The following is a 15,712-nucleotide window of genomic DNA, read 5'->3' on the forward strand; positions in this document are numbered from 1 at the left end:
ACCTCATAGTGGCAGGAAAGCAAAGAGAGGGAGAAGGGGCCAGAGTCCCCATGTCCCCCTTGAGGGCACACCCCAATGACCTAACTTCTTTCCACTAACTGTACCTCCTGAAGGTTCCACACACCCCCACCACCACCTCCGTGGCATCACAGGCTGGCAACCAAGCCTCAACACATGGCCTTTGAGGGACATTTGGAATAGCAGGGCCCAGTCTCCACAGTCATTCAGTGCAACAGAGTTGGGGGGGTCAGGTGGGCATGAAGAGGGCTGTGGGCTCCAGTGGAGCCAGGGTGCTTGGTCCTGCAACGTGGAGGTGTAGTTTGAACACAGAGGTAGGGAAATAGAATGGTTGGGTTAGCCCCGGTTAGGAAATTCACCAATTAGGTTACAGAATGACAGGGTGTCACTGTGAGGTGACATCTCCTGGGGAAGGTATGACTCGGGTAAGCCCAGGAGATGAGGGTGGGAGGGGGTGAAAGGAAGGGAGACTTAGGTCAAGGGAAACTTTCCCCCTTCCACCACTATTGGACACCAACTGCCAGTGAGTGACATTGGCAGTCCATCTCTGTGTCTCAGTGCCCAACAAATATGAGGCATCTGTATGGAAAACTGGATGGCAAGACTGGCTGCCGTACCTGGATTTCACCCAACTGTGACTTGAAGTGCAATCCATTAAAGGTGGACTTTCACCTGGCCTCCTGGTCAGGTGCAAGGACGGTCCTGCCTTTCCTCAGTTCTTCATTCTGTCCTGAGTGTGGAGGGGGTGTAAGTGGGGGATTCCCAGGGGTGAAATCCCTCTGGAGGAACATTTAAGATGTTTGCCCCTTCTCTTTCTTGCCTGTTTGTGTGAGTTGCTATTCATCATGAAGTTGCCAGCAATCAGAGGATCTCGAAGCTTTGAGCATGAAGACTTCACACAGGTTGCCTGGGCTCCTACCAGAGAATGGGTTGCCCAACGCTGCAGGTCCCGAGATACCACCTCCCACTGGGTGGAGAGGAGCCTCTCCCCTGGATGTGGCTCAGACTCTGATGCCCTTGGAGCTAAGTGGGACCTTTGCCAAGACCTCTGGGGCCAGGCAGGTGCTGTCCGTCTCTTTACTGCCCCAGGTCAGGTGGCTGCCGAGTTAACACCGCCAAGGTTGTGTTACCAACTTTCTCAAGTTACTCCCCCACCTTCGTATGAGCACCCCGGCTTTGAATGTGAGCAATTACCCTGCCCCTCTTTAAGGGTGAAGAACCTACGTTATCTATTTGGAATTCTTTCTCCCATTTATTCATTTATTCAATTACTTCTTTATATGTAGTATAAATGTACTTTTGGACTTTTAATTTGCACTTTGGGTTATAATCGAATACTACTTCATTTATTTTGTTGTTTAAATAGTTTCAGCTTCAGCTTTTGAGAGCTCTTTTATTTGGCTCTTATTTCCCCGTGACATGCTAGTGTGTGTGTGTGTGTGTGTGTGTGTGTGTGTGTGTGTGTGTGTGTAGACTTTCTTCTCTTTATATTTAGTTATCTATTTTTATTATTTTCCCCACATTTTTATTGTGCACTACAGTTGTACATGATGGTGGGATTCGTTGTGACATATGCATACATGCACAAAATAGAACAATATCATTGGCTCCCCAACACTTCTCCCCTCCCTGCCAACCTCCCATCCCCTAGTCCTGTTCCTCTACTGATCTCCCTTTGATTCTCATGTGATCACTGTCCCTCTCCTTTCTTTCCCTTTTTTCTCTCTAGCTTCCACATGAGAGAAAACATACATCCCTTGTCCTTCGGGGTTTGACCTTATTTCACTTAACACAATGGCCTCTAGTTTCATCCATTTTCCAACAAATGACATAATTTCATTTTTCCTTATGGCTGAATAAAGCTCCATTGTGGATGTATACCACATTTTTCTTTATCCATTCATCCGTTGATGGCACTTAGGTAGGCTCTATAGTTTGGCTATTGTGAACCGTGCTGCTATCAACATGGTATGCGCGTGTCACTGTAGTAAGGTGACTTTAATTCTTCAGGATAAATACCAATGAGTGGTGTAGCTGGGTCACATGATGATTCCATACCTAGTCTTTTGAGGAGCCTCCATACTGATTTCCATAGTGTTGTGCTAATTTACAGTCCCACCAACAGTGTTTTCCCCCATTCTCTCTAGCATTTATTATGAGTATTCTTGATGCCTGCCATCAGACTGGAGTGAGATGGAACCTCACTGTTACTAACTTTCTCAAGTTACTCCCCCACCTTCATAGGAGCACCCCAGCTTTGAATGTGGGCAGTTACTCTGCCCCACCTTAGGGGTAAAAAACCTACATTATCTATTTGGAATTCTTCCCCCCTCCTTTATTCATTTATTCAATTACTTCTTTATATGTAGAATAAATGTACTTTTGGACTTGTAATTTGTACTTTGGGTTATAATCGAATATTACTTCATTTATTTTGTGGTTTAAATAGTTTGCATTTCCCTAACTGCTAATTTGCAGAAAGCTAATTTGCAGGAAGCCCTTTCTTTCTGGCTTGCCAATGGGCTCCAGCTCATCTTGTGCTTTTCCTGCCCCAGTCCTAGGAGCCCTGGTATCTTCTATTGAAGAAAGCTTTGGGAAGACAAGATTTGGGTGCTGTGAGTTTTCTTGGCCACTGGAATGTTGTTACCTCTGGGCCTTCCCAGTTCACAGAGCAGGGAAGGTGCCCGTATCTGTACGTTTGCACTAGTGTGCATCTATGTTCAGTGAAACACGAATCTACCATACGGGTCACTCCAGCCTTCTGTCATTGTAGCTGCTCCTACAGTGAGAAGCCTGGCTCAGGCACCTGCTGTCCATGTGCTTGGCTGGTCAGCTGTAGTACATGCACTTGCTGGCCCCAGGGCTCTGGACTCACCCCTCAAGAAGTGACGCAATCGTGTGCAGGCCAGTACTCATGTGCAGCTCACTCACTTCAGTCCACGTTCAGCTCCAAGATCACTTCATTGAGCACCTTGATCTCCCAGCTCTGCAGTCAGGCTCTTTTATCTCAGTCTGGATTCTGCCGTGTGATGTGTTTTAGTGGCTTGCATTAAGTTCCACTCTTCATGCTTAAATTCTATGGGTTTTGACAGATGCAGAGTTTGATGCATCTGCTACTTCAGTGCCATGCACTTTTGCCACCCCCAGCAATCCCCTGTGCTTCACCTGTTGGGCCCTCCTGCTTCCCTAAACCTTGCCAGCCCCTGACCTATTTACCATCTGTCTGGTTTTGTCTCTTCCAGAATGTCCCATAAGTAGAATCATATAGCCAGTGGCCTCTCCGAGTGTCTTCCTGTACCTGGCACTCTGTGTTCATGATCCCTCCTGGTTCTCTACTGTTGCTGAATGGTTTTCTTGGTGTGGATGTACTCCAGGCTGTTTACCAGGTACCCTTTGAGGAATATCTTGGTTGTTTCTAGTTTGGGGTGATTATGAATAGAGCTGCCATAGATTTGTGTGCAGGTTTTTGTGTGGATGTGATTCTTCATGATGAGAGAACACCATTGTTGGGTGATACTGTAAACTATCAGTAGCTTTCTAAGAAATTGTCTTTCAAAGCAACTCTATCATTTTTGTATTTTCACCAATGATTAATGAGCAAGATTTTGTTCTGGGTGTCAGATAGATGTACCCCTTCTGATAGGTGTGTAGCAGTATCTTATTGTTATTTTAATTTGCATTTCTCTGATGGCAAATGATGCTCAGCATCTTTTCATAGGGTCCTTTTCCCTTTATATTTTCTTTGGTGACTGTTCAGATCTTTTAGCCTATTTCTTTCTTTCTTTCTTTTTTTTTTTGGTCCTGGGAATTGCACTTCACTACTGAGCCACATCCCTAGCCCCCTTTTTTGGTATTTTATTTAGAGACAGGGTCTCACTGAGTTGCTTAGTGCCTCACTGTTGCTGAGGCTGGCTTTGAACTTGATATCCTCCTGCCTCAGCCTCCCAAGCCACTGGGATTACAGGTATGTGCCACCGTGCCCAACTCTTTTAACCTATTTTTAAAAATATTCATTAATTTTTAGATATATTTGGACACAGTGCCTTTATTTTATTTACTTATTTTTATGTGATGCTGAGTATCGAACCCAGTGCCTCACACATGCAAGGGAAGTGCTCTGCCACTGAGCCACAGTCCAAGACCTCGACCTCCATCTCCTCCTCCTCCTCCTCCTCCTCTTCCTCCTCCTCCTGTTCCTCCTCCTCCTCCTCTTCCTCCTCCTCCTCCTTCTCCTCTTCCTCCTCCTTTTTTTTGAGGGGGGGAATATGAATGTCCAGGTGCTGGGGCATCCTTTACCAGGGAGACTGTCCCATCTGATTGAATTGCTTTTCTGCCCTGTCAGAACTCAGTGGATTCTGTCTGTGTGGGGCTATTCCTGGGTCCTGTGTTGTGTGCCTTGACCTGGGTATCCACACTGTCTTTAAGACTAAGTTGCCTTCATGCTATAATTTTGGAATAAAATAGTGTGAGTTTTTTTTTAAGCTTCATTGTTCTTCAATATTGTTTTGGTTATTCTAGATCTTTTGCTTTTTCCTATAAATTTCAGAATCAGCTTATCTATACCTATAAAATAGCTTGATTGTATTGTGATCACAAGAATTGATAACCTTAGTGGCACTGCATCTTCTAATTGATAAATAGGCTTCCTCTTCTTTTATAGACCATCTTCTGTTCCATTTTTAAAAATCTGTCTCGCCCGTTTAGATGGTTCATACTCATCTATCTTCAAGCTCACTGACTTTTTCCTTTATTCTCTCCATTCTACTGTCCAACCTGTCCAGGGAACTTTTATTTTCAGAGGTACTGTTTTTCTTCCATGTTTCTTGTTTTTATCTTCAACTTCTCTGTGGAGCGTTTTTTTTTTTTTTATATTAAATAGTTCATACATTCTTTGGCCTCATGGAGTATGGCAACAATATGTACTTTAAAGATCTTATCTGGTAATTCCAGCATCTGGATCATCTTAGAATAGGCATTTACTAGCTGTCTTTTCTCTTGGGAATGGGTCACATTTTCCCAGTTCTTTGTAAATGAGTAACTTTGGATTGTGTTCTGGACATCGTGATTATTTTGTTTTGAGGACTCTTGAGTGATGTTATATTCTTCTGAAGAAAGTCAATGTTTGTTTCAGCAGGCAGTTAACCCAGACTCAAGGCCTGACCTTGAACCTCATCCCTTCTTCTCTGTGTTCAAGTCTCAGTCCAAGTCCTTGAGCTTTTCTGCATGGCTTTGAATTTGCACGCGGTCTGGGGGTCAGCCAGAGACCCAGGCAGGGTTCAGGCGCAGACTTGGGATATCCCTCTCTTGCTCTTTCTTCTCTTGAGATTCCTCTTTTTGCTCCAGGGACTGTGGTTGCCTTGGCTGATTCCCTGGGTTCCTCCAAGAAAGACAACCGTTTTAATCTCAGAGTTTTACCCACCCATGCTGTGCTAGTCCTTAACCATGGCCTGCTTTCAAGAGAAAAACTGGGAAAACCATAAGACAGCAAGAACAGTAAAACCCAGGAGCATTCCCAGCCCCAGGTGGTTTTTCCAGTGCCGACCGTCCACTTGTTCCACTCTTCCTGGGGCCCTGGTCCTGGGTGTGCCCAGCAGCAGGAAGGCACGGAGCAACATTGGACAATGAGAAGACTTGGCATCTCTTCAGAACACTCAGCTTGGGTTTAGATGGCTTAGGCCAGGCTGATGCCAAAGGACGGTGATAGCCCCAGCAATTCCCACAAAGCGGGGTGACTTTATTTAATTGTCTGTTTCCAAATTGGTTATTTATCAGCAAGGGATGACAGACATTTTTGGACAGGAAGTTCTCTTTTTGCCTCTCTCCCCTCCTGTGTGTCTTAGGCAAGGGCCAAGGTGAACCTTTCAGAAGCACTTCCTTGTTCAGACAGCTTCAGCACCTCTCTGTTGTCTCAGGGTCAAGCTCCCACAAAACCCCATAGTCTGACCCCAGCCATCCCTGCATGTTCAATCATCTTCTAGCTTGTGAGCTCAGGCAGGGAACACTTGCTGAACTTCTATCTCCCAATCCATAAAATGGGAATAGCATGGTTCCTGATCCGAGTTGTTGACAGGATTAGATGAAGTGCTATTTCTGCAGCACATGGCATCATATTTGACAGGCTGAAGATGCTCCTTCATACCACCCATGGGCACATTTCACTCCAACTTCCCACCTGGCTCAGATTCTAATCTGAACCTTATATTTCAGATGCATTGAAAGGTGTGTTTTCACACAGAGAGACACACCGCTCTTCCCACTTTGTTGGTGGTAACACTGGAGTGTAGCCATGGGATGGCCATATTGATGTTAGAGACATGTCACGTTCAAGTTTGAAGACACCAGGCTTTTGCCTGAGATTTGGGGAATTTATTTTGCTCTTTTCTGTTTTGACTCTTTTAAAAAACAGTTAGGCTCTTTGCTGTGCAGTGCACCAGTAATCTCTTCTCCAGCTACTGGAAAACCTTTCTGTGCAGTCCGGTGCTCTGTGCAGATGGGGCTCCTATTCATGGTGAGGAAGCTGCATGGGCAGCACAAGAACATGGAGTCCCCAGAGATGGCTGTCCTGTCAGCTCTCAGCATCTAGGAGGCAGATGCAAACTTCGTGGGACTTAGGGTGCCACATGGAAGTGGAGGTGATACAAATTCCATGATTTCAACACACACTCACAGAGCTCCACTGTGGGTCTGGCCCTGGACTAGATGCGGGGTTGAACCCCCATCCTCCAAGAGTGTGCAGGGCGGTGGGAGGAGGTCTGTGTGTAGCCAGCAGCCCCGACATGTTCCCTGCAGAAGTGGCCAGAGAGGGATGCACGAAAGCCAGGGTGGGGCGCGAGACCCCCAGGGGCTGTGGCATCTAGGGCTCTATGTGAATGAACTTTGAAAGGTGAATGAGGTCCCTGAGGGCTGCCAAGATGCATGTGCAGGCTGGAACAGTGCTCTGCACTTTGAGGTCGGGGTGACGTGGTGTGCCGATGGAGTCAGCAGCCAGGTGGTCAGAGAGAACCGGGGTCAGGGAGGTGGCTCTAGAGCCTGCCTTCATCTCCTGGCCACAGAGAGGACCAGAAGCCTTTTCAGCTCTGGCTTCCTGCTAGAGGGAGGCAGTCCCTTTAGAAGTTCCTGCTGTCCTTCCTGTGAGGGAAGAGGACACTCCAGAGCTGCTCAGCTGGAGGGATGCACTGACCCCAGCCAGGGGCTGGGGGCGTGAGCTGTGCATAGTGGGTGAGGGAGGGACGCGTCTTCCTTTTTATGAGGTCGTCCCTCAGTGTGGAAATGCCTGTCCCTCATGTTCTTGCTTCTTCAGACTACCTCCTAGCGAGTTCTCGTGTTGCTGTACCATCTTCTTCACTGTAATTTATGTTGGCAACAAACTATCGAGTGATGTGTAACTGATGGAATTCTTCTCCCATTAATTAGCAGTCTGCCTCTCCTCCGGGGCTGTAGTGTGCGTCTTTAGATTCTCCTTCTTTTAGAGTGTTTCCTTAGGGACAATCTAAGGTATCAAGACCTTCGTGACTCCTCCAGACATTTTGTCAAATTGCTTTCCAGAAGAGCTGGCTGACTCATGAAGCTGCCTGTGGTGTGTGAGTAGCTGCTTGCTCCTGCTACTGTCCCTGGGCTGTTCTTCCTACATCCGGTCCCTGCAGATGTCAGTGGCTAAGAGCAACCAAGCGTTCACATTGTGCGGAGGGCTTTGCACGCAGGTGGCTCAGCCTTTCCATCAAGTCTGTGAGTGAGGAACACTATGGTCCCCAGGGAGGGAAGGGGAACCGAAGCACAGAGTGTGTCATGGCCCAGGTTATGGGGCTAAGAAATGGTGGGCTGGGCTGGGGTTAGGTAGACTCCTGGGGAGCCCTTGCTGCCCGAGGCTGTCCCCAGCTTGCATCTTGCTGTTTACACGTCCATTTTGTTTGTTTATTTTGGCGAGGTTGAGGGTGTGCCCACGTGTTTGGTACTTGGAATTCTTTTTTTAGTGACTTTTCCTCTTATGTCTTTCATAATGTTTTATTTGCTGATCTCTTCACACCCCACTGCTCCCTGGTTTGGCGCCAGTGCATCCCAGTGTTGATGACATCTGCTTCTGGGTCGGGTCCTGTCCTGGTCTTGGCGGAGTCAAGGTGCCCTGGCCTCCTGCCTCCAAGCTCTGCAGGAGCTTTGGAGGAGAAGGTGGTGCCTGATTCAGGTTCCTAGGAGAGAGGCGTGAGGCCGAGTACGACTGGTGTCTCCAGACACCTGGGCCTGAGGACCTGAGGCCTGCTTCCCGAGGCTGGTTGGACAAGCACCACGTTGGTTTCAGTGTTGGCTCCACGTTTGTTTCCACTAGTCCAGCAGCTTGTCTTTCACATTAGCCTTCAAAACTTTCAGATCTGGAGTACTAGGTTTCTGAAGAGTCTGGGAAGAGCCTATTTATTCCACACACACACATGCACACAATGTGTCCCCTTCTTTTCCTAAACTTAAGAACTTAAATATGCTTTTTTCCAGGGAAGAGTAACGTTGTGAAATAAACTCAGTAAGTGAAGAATGTGTGGTACTTCACTTGTTCGACCAATCTTGCTGTCTTTTTCCTCTTTTGGTGGGAATGACAGAAGGGGCTGCAGTCCACTGTGGCTGCCAGGCCTGCCCTTGGCCTCTGTGAAGCTGGGTGTCCTCTTCTACCATGGGACAGTGAGGAGGCCCCTCACTGTTGAGGATCGATGCCCATGAGAGATCCCCAGGCTGAGTGCAGGTTGCTGAAAAGCCATTAGGAGGGTGAAAAATGCAGGGTGCTTCCCTCTGAGCTGTCTCAAGAGTGCCACCGTCCCCTCCACCACTTCTGACAGCTAACACCAGCTTGGGTGGTGCCCAGCATGCTGCTAAGCTTTTTCCAAATGTCACTGGTACTTCTCAAACCTGATGCCTGGAGGAAAGCCTGACCCCAGAGTTTCTGATTCAGTGGGTCTGGGGGATGGGGCCTGGGGAATTTGCACTTCTCACCATTTTCCCCAGAGACCAAGGCTGCTGGTCCACGTGTGTGAGGTCTGAGTTCATCTGCCTGAATCGGCCCATGAGAGGGAGGCGTGCTCATTCCACAGTGAGGAGGCAGAGGTACAGGAGGTCAGGGGCCCTGACCACACAGCTCCCGGACGCTGGCCACCAGCATCTCTTAGCGAGTTAGCTTATCAGTGGAAACCATGAGAGCATAAGGAAGACCCCAGGCTGGGGGTGAGGGAGCTCTGGAGGGCATAAGGGGGCTTCTGAGTCAGGCACAGAGGGTCAGGGAGACCTGGGGTGGTGCGAGGGGAAGATGCCCTGGAGGGTGCCGTGCCGGTGGCATGGGGTGCCCTGGCTCAGCAGGAGGGCGAAGCAAGGACAGTAGGAAGGGGCTCAAGACCTCTGCTCTGTGGGGCTTTCTCCCTGTCCACCTGACCTGGAGGTTGACATGTCCAGGTGCTGGCTGTGTGGACTTTCCCTGCGCGGTGTCTCTATCCATGTCAGATTCTGTCTGCCATGTGGCTCTGAGCAGGGGACTCTGCTCCTCCGTGGATCTGCATGGGAGACTGTCCCCGCTGTGGCTCTGCTCCCATGAGGCTCTGTCCACGCTATGGCCACAGTGAGTGCCGTCTTCTCTTCGTGCCATGCTCTGTCTGTGTGTCTTTCCACACGGTGGCTGTGTGTGCATGGCGTTCTCCTCACACTGGGGCTCTGTTTGGGGTGCGCGCTGCATCTCCTCCCCTTCATGTTTGTTTTCTGTAAAAGGCAGGGAAGAAGCAGTTTAAGAAGTGCAGAAAAAAATAAATAACAAAATTCCTTATTGTGTTTATTTTGTGATATTGTAATATTTAGACCCTTGAAAAGAAAAAAATAAAAGTATAAAAAAAAAAAAACAACTCCCATAAGGAGGAAAGGGAAAAACCCTACAAGGAACATGATGGCTCTTTCCAGATTTGTCACCAGCGAGTGAGTTCAGGTTTGAGGCTCTGAACACCCTGGGGGTGAGGTGGGGGTGCATGGCTGCACAGAGACTCCTGGCAAGGTTGCAGACGGGTGGCCCCCTTGGCTGAATCCCACGGACATGTTTTGTTTGGCTCAAATGGTATTTGAAAAATATTCAAAGTAGTTTAAAATGTGGGAGTTTTTGTAATAATCCCCCTGGTTGCTAGCATTTCTTGAAGAACCGGGAGTGCCAGAGGAGAGTGGCTGGTTGGTGGCTGAGGAAGGACCTGGCTCTGGTCACAGCCCTGAAGCCCTTGCAGCATGGGTCCTGGGGCCCCGGTGTGCCACCCTGGTCTGGGGAGTTCTGGACTCAGAGCTGCATTTAGCAGCTGGGTGACTGTGGGGCTGGCACTTCCTAGAGTCTCTCCCCTCACCTGATGGCTGGTCAGCCTGTGTGTGTGTGTGTGTGTGTGTGTGTGTGTGTGTGTGTGTGTGTGTGTGTGTATAACAGAGAGAGAGAGAGAATCTTGAGCATGCAGCCAGTGCCCAGCTGCACAGGGACCAGCGGTTGTTGTGGAAGAGGTGCTCGGTGGCCATCCATGGACATGAAAGGGAATTTCCTGGCTGCTTTCTGTGATCCTTTAAATCATTCCTTTCTTTAAGAAAAATTTATAATAATGTTTCAAAAATGTGTTTCTAAAAATTATTATTATTATTTTACAAGATCTGCATCGTCTGCATGGTGCTTTCTCAGTATCTGGCCCCAGCTGGAGCACTTCTGGGTGTTTTATAGCAAATTATTCTCAGATTACCCTTTAATGCAGGAAGGGCTGCCTGTTGTCTGAGCTCCCTGGGCCTTACCAAAACCCTCCGACTTGATACAAAACAGCTGCCTCGGCCAGCTGTTCCAAAAAAGGAGCATTTTCAGCCTGAAGCAGCAGGAAAAGGGGTTTTGTAGCTGGTGGAGATTTTGAGAAATGCTAAATTACTCTTTCTTTGCCGTTAAACTGTGATTTAATTTTGTGACTAACAAATTGTGTAAATCTGAAAAAGAAAAACTCGGCGTTGCTGTTGGTTACGTGTGTTCTGGCAACACTTGCATAGGTCCTGAGGGGGCTTCCCCAGGGAGGGCAGCAACTCCGCTGACCTCCCGTCCCTGGGCCTCAGCCTGGCTGGGCTGGGGTCAGGGGTCAACCGCGGCCTCTCTCCCCTCTCCGGGGTCCCTGCTGAGACCAGCAACAAAGGGGTCAATTGTCTGAGGCCTCCCTTTGTCTGAGGGGCTGCAAGGGCAGCTCTGAATGCCACAGTATTTTTTTTTTTGTGTGTGTGTGTATAAATGTCATACTTATGTATATGCCACAGTATTGAGGCATATGCATAAGCAAGTAAATGCACATCCTGTGAGTGTGTATGTGTGAACCTGTGTGCCCCTTGTGATGGTACCTGCCCATGTGAGCAAGAACATGCATGCACGTGTATGCATATGAACAAGCATGTTGCACATGTGCACTACAACAATATGCACATGTTCAAGTATGGAGGTGTGTATGTGTAAGTGTGCACCTGCGCACGAGTGTGTACAAGCAGATGTTGCACACGTGTGTGAACGTGCCTGTGAGTTTGTGCGCTAGACTTCAGGGTATTTCTGAGCTGCTGGTGCATCTTAGCAGGGTGAAGGGCCTCAGAGAGGTGGATGCTGTTCTGAATGCCGTGGGAACATCGTCTCTGATTCCTCTCTCAGCAGGTCTCACAGTTGCCTTCCCCTGGGTTTGCCAAGGTCCAGAGCTCAGAGACCTCCCCTCTCCTTTTCCTCTGTGGGAATGAGACAGCAGGCTCAGGCTCCTCCTCTCACCATTCAGAGGACAGCACTGCCTCATCAGCCTGTTGGGTCTGTGATTTCAAAGCGAGACCCACAAGAACTTTTCTGTACTGTTCCAACCCTTTTCAGGGCTGTCTGGTTGGATTTCTATGTGTAGTTTCAGCCATGTTCAGAATGACCATTTAAAATCTCCTGTTCTGGCCCACGTGCAGTTGTTTCCAGTGTAGCCCCAGGGCCTTTTGCCTGTGCCCCATGGTCCTGATCCCTAGCATGGCCTGCACATACCGAGGGCTTCAGAGGCCTTTGGTTGGTCTGGCCTTGGGTGTGAACTGACCCTGTCCACTGGAGTTTCCATGATTCACAGTGCTGTCCGTATAAAGGCGTTCTTTTAAAAGCAACAATAAAATCAGATACGTTTGATTCAGAAGCCAGGAAAAGATGAATAAAAACGCTTCATTGAAATTCACCTTTGCCAAAGACTTACCTCCCAGCCCCTTTCTGCAGCTCAGCTGCCCCAGGATCACTTTCTCTGCTTTTCTAATTCTTCCCCTCCCACCCTCATTTCCTCTCCCTGCTCCAGCACGGGCTTATCTTTCAACTGTGGAAAAGCCACCCATTAAACTGTACTCCAAAGCTTATCAAAATATTCAGTCAGTAAAATTATCTTATAATTAGCCCAACTGTAAGCCAGAACTTTCTAACCCCAGGAAATGTAAAGTGACGCAGCATGTAAAATCTGCAAATTGCTCATCCTGACCTCTCTGGCTACAGTTTCAGCTTTTCTTTCTTTCCCAAAGTAATTTCCTCCTCTTCTTCAGTCCCTGAGGCATCTTTCTCTTCTATTTGCTGAAATCTCAAAGAAAACCGATTCCTTGCATAATTGAGATAGATAATGGAATACATTCAGGCGAGTGTGCTATGAAATCAACTGGATGTGTTCTTCCAGGCTTTCACTTTTGCACATTATTTTTGTAAATTTAAGTGTGATTTCCTTGGTTCTCGGTGACTCACCTTGGTTGGTGCTTGCATTTGGGTGCCTGCAATGGTAACACTCGGGGAGTCTTTATGGAGCTGAGCCAGCCCAACAACATCCGGGGACTCTGCCATTTGTCCCACTGGACCATAACGTTGGACTTTCTAACCTCAACTTTTACTTTGTTCTCCCTCCTCTTCTCTCTGCCCTGCCTGTCCCAGCCGCCCCCTGCCTGGGGTCCCGCCTGACATCTTGCATCATTCAGTGCCATAAACATGCCCCCCCCACACACAGGGGGATATCAAGGACACCACAAATGATATTTGGGGATTTCAAGGTGCAACTTAGACCTTTTGCAAAGAAATGATATTATAGACAACCTTGGGCTCTTAATTGCTGTGAGCTTTAAGTTCCTAGTGCGACAGTTGGACAGGTCTGTGAGGCTTCTATGTGAATAAAGCTTGTTGGGCAGTGATGATCGCTTGTTCCATGGTGAAATACTTTCAAAGTTCTAAAACCAAGTGGAATAATTAAATTTTGAAACATTTTCATTGTTAGAATCTGTAAACAAGTCAGGATGGCGCCTGGCATTTTGCCAGAGGGAGTGGTTTGTGAAGCAACTCCAGCGAGCCATTAAGTGTGGAGATTCCTTATTGGTTGACTGCTGTATCTAGTTTATGTTAATTAAGATAAGCTGTGTGGAATGTATATATACCCCTCCTGTCCTACAATAAACAGCTCCCACTCCTGCTGTATCAACGTACACAAGTTGCTCGTCACCCCCTGGTTATTTTGCTGCAGCCGGACTGCAGCATTTCATAATTAAAGTTTTGCCTATATATTGTGCTAATAGCAATAGCTAAATAAATATTTGTAGAGTTTTCCTTATCTGTTGGGGATTGGCACACACACACACACACACACACACACACACACACACACACACACACCAATGCAGAAAAGATGCTTCATGCTTACATTTCTTGTGAGAAGTTAATTATTTGGTCATTATACAGATGGGGAAATTGAGGCTCAAAGTCTCAGAATCTATCGTCCACCTTGTGTGAGCTAGCTGTGGCCCAGGCTTTAGCATTTGACCCCCCACATTTGCTTAGGAGGTTTCCATGACCCTCCCTACAGAGAAAAGAGGAAGTCACAGCTTCACCTCAGCCTGCAGTTGCTGCTGTGTTCTGCAGTGGCCTGCACGGGCTCTTGACGTCACCTGAGCATTTCAGGCTAAGTTTTTTTGTTGCGCCCAGGGCTGGGTCTTGAGTTGGACCTTTCTCAGGGGGCCCATCTCCTTGGTGGCCTGGACCCCACTGATGTTCCTGGGGCTAGGAGGCAGTGAGGGGTCCCCTGGTGGCTTTGCTGTCCCAATGTAAACCTTGCAGTTAGCCACAGGCTGCCTCCAGTCCTTCCACTGCTGACGCAGAGCTGAAAGAGCCCCGTTCGGGACGTCTTTCCTGATGAAGGACACCTTCTCTTTAACCCATAAGGAAATATTTTAGGCTTCTTTAAGACCTTTTCAAAACACAATGATCACTTAAAAGCAACGTCGAAACTAAAGATCTATCATTAAATGTGCTACTTATGAAGTATTAGCAACAGAGCATTTTAGGAATCTTTTAAGAAATATTTGACTGTATTGAGTTAATTTTCTTGTGAATCAACCTGTCCTTGATATTAACTAATTTATGCTTCTTTCTCTTCTTCATTACAGCTTGGGTTGACCATCGCCATTCGCTATAGCCACAGGTAAAGCTTTATTTATTTATTTATTTATTTATTTATTTATTTATTTATTTTTAAAGAAATGTGCTTACTAGTTTGGAGCTTTTAATTTGTTCCAGTCCTAGGGTTTATGAGTTTATTTTTGGTGGCTGCTCTTCCATGATGTTAATGGCACCGATGAAATTGTCCTAGGTGCTTAATTGGTAAGAGCAAATTGCTATTCAGAAGAATAAGGACTCTATGCAAAACTGGTGGTAGGTGGAACATTTCTGTTAAAACACAAAAATGGGAAGCTCCACAGCAGGGACACAGAAGTGGTTTCTGAGTAATGTCACCTGCCTAAGAGTAATAACCAAAATCAGAGGTGCCCTGCGTGTGAGGCCAGGCCAGGCCAGGCCAGGTGAGCCCCTGCCCCGTCCCCACGGGGCCTCTTCCTCTTGTCTTGCCACGTCTGGCAGTGGCAAAAAGCCTCCATTTTCATCTTGCTGCAGGATTTCTACTTTGGTCTCAACTGCATCAAGTTTATGAAAATGCTTGTACTATCTAATGCACTCTCCTACCACAAACAGGCATTCTAGAATGAACTCTTTCCTGTTTGCAAGCATCAGCATGTATTATACACTGAATTAAAGTAAGAGCCAACCCCAGTGAAGGGCGACAGGCAGTGCTGACAAACTGTGCGCATGGCCTCCCCAAGAATCACCTTTGGGTAAAGGCTTAGGGCTCAAGGGACATTGTCACAAACTCTCCACAAACAACCCAGAGGGTTACAAGTTCACCTCCTAAAATGCCTGTAACAAACTGTATGCATGGTTCCAATTTAAATGTGGAATCAGATAATCACTGAGACCCAGAGAGACAGACCCTGGCTCTGTGCAGATATGAGAAGGCAGAGGGCCGGCCTGGCCTTGGACTCCTGGGATTAGTGCGTGGGAGGAAAAGTGTTCATGTCAGACATTTCCAGGGCCTGAGGAAGAAGCTGCCTCAGAAAAGCTCATGATTGTGCAGGGGCAAAGAAATGTCTTCCCCTACCCATCACTAGGCTCATGGCTGAGCCACACAATGGCAGACAGGTAATGGGAAGGGGCCTACCAAGTTACTTCATGGATGATGCAGGAGCCTTCATAAGGAAGTGGGGACAACGTTAGAAAGTGGGTGTGATCTGATGGTAATAACAGGGCACCTTGGCTTCCTGTTTGCTCAGTTTCTTCCCTGTTCCTGTGTCTTCAGACATCCAGATGCTCTGCCAGGTCCTAGCA

The 15,712-nt window shown here is 47.6% G+C and overlaps 1 pseudogene; it reads left to right on the plus strand.

The window, feature by feature from the left end:
- LOC144371858 (acyl-coenzyme A oxidase-like protein) overlaps positions 1–15,712 on the plus strand; it is a 199,913-nt pseudogene that overhangs the window by 49,486 nt on the left and 134,715 nt on the right.

Source organism: Ictidomys tridecemlineatus, chromosome Y (genome assembly GCF_052094955.1).
Source record: "Ictidomys tridecemlineatus isolate mIctTri1 chromosome Y, mIctTri1.hap1, whole genome shotgun sequence".
Classification (NCBI taxonomy): Eukaryota; Metazoa; Chordata; class Mammalia; order Rodentia; family Sciuridae; genus Ictidomys; species Ictidomys tridecemlineatus.